General features: G+C 33.5%; 1 non-coding gene across 1 annotated transcript; it reads right to left on the bottom strand.

Annotated features, from left to right (window-relative positions):
• Nucleotides 1-163: 163 nt before the first annotated feature.
• On the bottom strand, nt 164-235 carry Trnap-ugg. The gene has a single exon. It is a non-coding gene; the product is annotated as a tRNA-Pro (tRNA).
• Nucleotides 236-6,475: the final 6,240 nt, after the last annotated feature.

The following is a 6,475-nucleotide window of genomic DNA, read 5'->3' as shown; positions in this document are numbered from 1 at the left end:
TCAAAGGGCTGTAACTTTTGATCTAGTAGCCCATGTTTGAAATTGTGGATTCTACAGGCCACCTTCTATAAGAAAATGTTTTTTCCCGGTCAATCTGAGACAATTTTTTTTTCCGGCCTCAAAAAAAGGCAGTGCATTAATAACAAATTACACAAAAAAAACAGGGCTCGTCCGGGATTTGAACCCGGGACCTCTCGCACCCAAAGCGAGAATCATACCCCTAGACCAACGAGCCGTTGTGAGTGTTTCGTTGGGATGAGTCATCCTAATTTTTCATTTTCAGATGAAACGCATAAATATCTTAATTAAAACCACAATTTTTTGCGTAAAATAAATACGATTCGTTTTTAAGAGAAACTGGAATTAGTAAAAAATGGAAATTTTTCGGTAAATTTTGGTGCGTAGAATTTCCAAAAAATTTCATTTTTTCATTAGAACATTCAAGTTTTTAACAATACTTTGCTTAAATTCGAGAAAAATAATCATATGCAATTTTGATAAATTTTGGTTACAACCTGTTTATTAAAAATAAATATTAAAAAGTACACTTGGTCTAGGTTATTTCCTAATATAATAATTAATAATAACATTCAATCTGAGACAATTTTTTTAGTTTTAGAAACTGCACCATGTTATATTTTTGAAATCAGAAAAAAAGATCCATACTATTTTTGAAAAACACACAAAGCGTTCCATTAAAAATTCGTATAAATTTTGAGATATTCATTTGTTTTTTTTTACTTTTCTGACTATTTGTGATAATAAACCCAGTAAAGTTTGTACCTACTTGGTTTTTTTTCTCTTAAAATAAAAGCGCTGTCTAGATATACGGTATAACCCTCTACGTGCAGTCTATTGGCGAAAAGTAGATCAATTTTATTCCCAAAAGCAAGGCTAAGAACTTTTTACTTACATTTCTGAGCTAGTCAAACTTTTGATCTTTTTTGAGTTAGGTTAGTTACCCAATGTTCAGTTGAGTGCTTTTATCTGTAGATTTTATTTTGCATTTTATTATTAAATTCACATTAAGTATCTGAAACCGGGAGCAAGAACTGTTATAGCGACGGAGCGCTAGGATACATCTCAAAAAGTCCATGTACCTTGGGTCCTATTTTAGTTGAGACTATAGCTGTTTTGAAAGACCTACGGTTTTCGCGACCCTCTGCCACTTTTTTGTTTGTTTGTGAGATACAGAGTGCTAACGAAAAGTTTGACTTTTGGGATGTAGATTCTTATTATGCAAAGTTAGAAGGGTAAAAAACGATTCTAATATCGACAAAAATCTCTCAAAGGGCTGTATACTTTTTTTTTGCCAAAATCTAATTTTAATAGTAGCCCAATATTTGATCTTGAGAACTGAAATTTGAGAATTGTGGATTCTACGGGCCAAAAAAGAAATTCATGTTCATTCAAGATCTAGTAAGAGAGATTTTTTTTCCCGGTCAATCTGAGACAATTTTCAAATTTTTCCGGCCTCAAAAAATGATTCAGATTCTGTAAAACAGTGCTAATTGAACCCCAATTTCCGACATTTAAGCAGGGAAAGGGGAAAAAAAGTTTCAGGGGCATTATCAGTTTGGTATTTGTGTTAGTCCTACCTAGGAACAGCATAACTGAAGTGATAATTAATTTTGATTAATAATTCTTTAGAATAAGAGAGGTTTTTTCCCCGTCGATCTGAGACAATTTTTTTTTCCGGCGTCAATAAAAGGCAGTGTATAACCTTCCTTTTTTTGCCAAAAATCGACTACACCAAAATTTCTCGGGGAAACACTTTTTCGTATAAATTTTGGTGCGTAGAATCCAAAACGATTCGTACTTTTTCGATTAGACTTCTCAATCAAAAGTTAGGGGTAAAAAACGAAATTCGAGAAAAATTTCAAAGGGCTGTAACTTTTGATCTAGTGGCCCAATCTTGGAACTGTTTGAAATTATGGATTCTACGGGCCACATTCTATAAGAAAATGTTTTTTCCCGGTCGATCTGAGACAATTTTTTTTCCGGACTCAAAAAAGGCAGTGTATAACCTTCCTTTTTTACCAAAAATCGACTACACCAAAATTTCTCGGGAAAACACTTTTTCTTATTAATTTTGGTGTGTAGAATCGAAAACGATTCGTACTTTTTCGATTAGACTTCTCAATCAAAAGTTAGGGGTAAAAAACGAAATTCGAGAAAAATTTCAAAGGGCTGTAACTTTTGATCTAGTAGCCCAATCTTGGAACTGTTTGAAATTGTGGATTCTACGGGCCGGGCCACCTTCTATAAGAAAATGTTTTTTCCCGGTCAATCTGAGACAATTTTTTTTTCCGGCCTCAAAAAATGGCAGTGTATAACCTTCCTTTTTTACCAAAAATCGACTACACCAAAATTTCTCGGGAAAACACTTTTTCGTATTAATTTTGGTGCGTAGAATCCAAAACGATTCGTACTTTTTCGATTAGACTTCTCAATCATAAGTTAGGGGTAAAAAACGAAATTCGAGAAAAATTTCAAAGGGCTGTAACTTTTGATCTAGTAGCCCAATCTTGGAACTGTTTGAAATTATGGATTCTACGGGCCACATTCTAAAAGAAAATTTTTTCCCGGTCGATCTGAGACAATTTTTTTTTACTTACAGTGCACAGAAATTCAAATCAATATGGCTCTTCTCAGAAAAATCCGAGCAATGGATGGGTTAAGTGATATGGTTAACAATCTCATTTGGTCAAATTCGGTTAATTCGGTCTCTTTCCACTCTCATCTACGGAAATAAATTCTTAAACAATCCGCTCTATTTCTGATATGTACCCATTCATCTTTAATTCACCTTCGAGCACATGGAAATGAAACTAGAGGTATTCGGAGGAACGCGATACCATGGGCATTTGGATAGTGGGAAATACGATCCGATAGAAAATTCGGGATTCGCACATAATTACAAAGCAAAGAAAAATACACCCACTACAAATCATTCTCCCTCACGTGAGGTAGTAAATTACTGTAAGTTAAAATTTTTCTAAAGTGATTATTAATATTCGGCACACGGAGATAAAACCCTTAGACAACGTATACAAAGAACGATAAGTATCAATATGGTATACTTTCAGGGCAGACGAATAACTTTTTAGCGCCATCCATAAAAGTGGAAGCAACAAATGAAATAATGGGTTCGCGCTGGAAAACCCCACGCAAGTGCGGGTATAGTGCATTTGTTCCAATGTTCTATAAACTAATGTCAATATAGGTAAACCATAAAATTACAAATTTTCCCTCAGAGCTCTCAAATCAACCTCAAAGACAAATTTTCGATGCCGACTATTTTTTCGTATATAGGTATTTCAGATTAATAAGTTCGCCCATAAGGGCTACAGTTCCTATTTACGAAAATACCCTAAAAAGAAGAGTCGAATTGGGAATTTGTATTACTACCTTCAACGTTCAAACATCTGTTGGTTATCAATATCATAATGTCACCTGATAAATTAAGCCTACATGTACGAGCGGCATGAGTCATTTATTCCGCAGGTGTTGCATCAGATAATTTCACTAATTAACACAATAGCAACGACAGCAAACAAAAATTAGTCGATACATATGTTATCTTTTTGCAAATCGAACATCTGGAATTAGTTCTGAACCTGCACCATTTTGTATACCCACAGCGTAATCTCTGCCATTACAGAATTTTGAACGTTGAAATCTAAATGTTCTATTCCCAATCTCTAATAAATATCACAAGAAATAGGGCAACTTCCAAGCAAATTATATGTTTTTGGACAATCCATTGGGAACAGCCCAAATTAGTCCAAAACTAGAGAAAATATATCAATGGCGCATTTTCAAGTGTGACCGTAAAGAAATCAAAAACATTTTGGGTTTCCTACCTTTGCTGTTACTACTTGAATAGTCAATTCCCATTTTGCACTCACATAAAACACAATTTAGTCTTTTCAAAACGACATAATAATTTCGGCATTACACTAAAACGCGTACGCGACTGAAATGATTGATGGAATTTGAAATGAAAACGTCTTCTTATTAATCCAAACTGATTGCGTATACTTCCCAAATTTGTAAACAGGTGACCGCGGACCTGCGCAGCACCAATTCGTTTTCGAATTTGGTACCGAAGATAACGTTCTGGACTAAATCTGCCGTTCTTGATCGAAATTCATAAAAAATTGTTAGGAGGGAATGTTTTCAAGACAATATAATGGAAATAGCTTTTGAAAGATTTGGTGTACATGTAAATAGTCGGTTTTGAATCTTATTGAGGTACCAATTTTTACGTTATATCTGAAATTGAGACTTACTTAGATCGAACATTCTTTAATAAGAAAGATTTCATACACACAGCTACCTTGTGTTAAATTACTTTCTGTTGATAGCGCATTTTTGTAATAAGTAATAGTATACAGGGTGTAGAAACGGTTTACTCGCCATAGGGATTTTAATGCCAATTTCACTATATGGAAATATTTTTTCTCCTAATTAATTTAAACCAAAGTTGTAAATGGGTTTCTTGTAGCTTGAAAAATTCTGCGTCTGCTCATGCCCTCATTTATTACTTTTCAATTCGGGAAATCGGAAAAATAAATAAATTAGGATTTAGTATTTGCGAAAAATCGAATGTTCGTTTCAATAATTACGAAAGGAAACAAAAATTAGATTTATACCTATAATTCTAAGTTATAATTTCCTCAATTTCTTCGACTTCCCACAACAAAAAATTACAAATGGGCACATGAATAGTCACAGAATTTTACAATCTACAAAAAATGTATTTACAACTTTGCTGTAAAATAATTAGGGGAGAAAATATTTCAATACTTATAAAGAAATTACCATTGAAATCCGTAAGGTGCGTAAACTGTTTTGGTTTCTACACTCTGTATAAAGCTACAAAAGGGTGGTAAGCTCGGTGGTAAGTGAATTTTACTAGAAGACCTTACCACCCGACTTCCTTACAATTTTTTTTGCACGATCGAGGGCAATTAGTGAGTTAAGGTGGTGGGTATGCAAGGAAAAATTAATTCCGGATGAAAGTCGCCACATTATTTTAAAACGGAATTTTTAGTATCAAATAGTTCATGCGGTTTAGTTACTAAGCAACGCAACGGTTGCTAAAGGATCATGTCAACAAAACAATTAAGGCTCCTAAACCTTACTTATTTTCTGATGGATAAAATATATACAGGGTGTAAATCGAAAAGTGGAACATAGGCGTTTAACTTGGGAAATTACTTTTTCTTTGCGCAAAGGTTTCCTAATTATTTTAATCAAAAATTCTTCAAATAAAAGTTATAGAGATATAAATTCAGCATCTAAATCATGTGAAACGATTATTATACCTCTTCTTGTACGCGAAAAAATTAATTATAAAGATTCTGTTTTTACGAGTTTTTAGTCTAAGTAGCCATCCACTATGATAAAAAAAACATAGTCCACTGTCCATGGCTACTTAGATTAAAAACTCGTGATTACAGAATCTTTATAATTAATTTTTTCGCGTACAAGAAGAGGTAGAATAATCGTTTCACATGATTTAAATGCCGAATTTATATCTCTATAACCTTTATTTGAAGTATTTTTGCGTGAAATAATTAGGAAACGTTTGCGCAAAGAAAAAGCATTTCCCATGTTAAACGCCTATGTTCCACTTTTCGATTTAAACCCTGTACATTTTCAGTTGTATTTCTCACTATTTTATCAAACATTCGGCAATAAATCCACTTACCAAAATCATGTTAAGCCATGACTAGTAAGGCAAAAAGCGCAGATTCAAACGTCGAAATCAATATCAGTTTATGACAATTGGCATTAATTTTTTTTTTAAATGTGGTTCACTGAGGAAAAAGTATTTATAATAAGCAACGTTTACAGCGGAAATAGTTACTCAAGTACGCGAAATTTGTTTTTTTTTGGGCGTCCCATTCCGTCTGTGTGAAGACCTATTTCAATTTTTCAGGAAATTTCTTTTGCTAATTGAATTTATTGCCGAATTTTTAATAAAATAGTGAGATATACACCTGAAAATAATCTAATTCGTATACCATTAGATGAGAAAAAAATCTTCTTTTGATTGGTGTCGTTACAAACCCCTAAGTTAACATGGGGAGCAACGATCTGCAAAAACGTTTTTCCCATGTTAATTGCCTATATGTTCGGTTTTAAATTATTCACCCGGTATGTGAAATTCCTTTTCAGTGGTGATAACGCAATCTCAGAGGAGATCAGCGATGTACTTGGTGATCCTTCATAGGCTTATAAATTTTTTACCCCATATTTTAATATATCTTATGTTTTGCTAAAGTCTATTTTTATTAAATAAAATATTATAAGTTTATTTTTATCATAAATGAATTCCCTGAACCCAAAAACCGAAGTCTCGACACTTTACACGACCCGGTGCGCCTTAGAAATATCATTCGATCAAAAGTCTGTCATTTTCTAAAAATGGCGACTTTTCACGGACTTCCTGTATCCGGATTAC

This window comes from Photinus pyralis, unplaced genomic scaffold (genome assembly GCF_008802855.1).
Source record: "Photinus pyralis isolate 1611_PpyrPB1 unplaced genomic scaffold, Ppyr1.3 Ppyr1.4_LG8, whole genome shotgun sequence".
Taxonomy (NCBI): domain Eukaryota; kingdom Metazoa; phylum Arthropoda; class Insecta; order Coleoptera; family Lampyridae; genus Photinus; species Photinus pyralis.
This window is presented reverse-complemented; position numbering and strand designations above follow the sequence as displayed.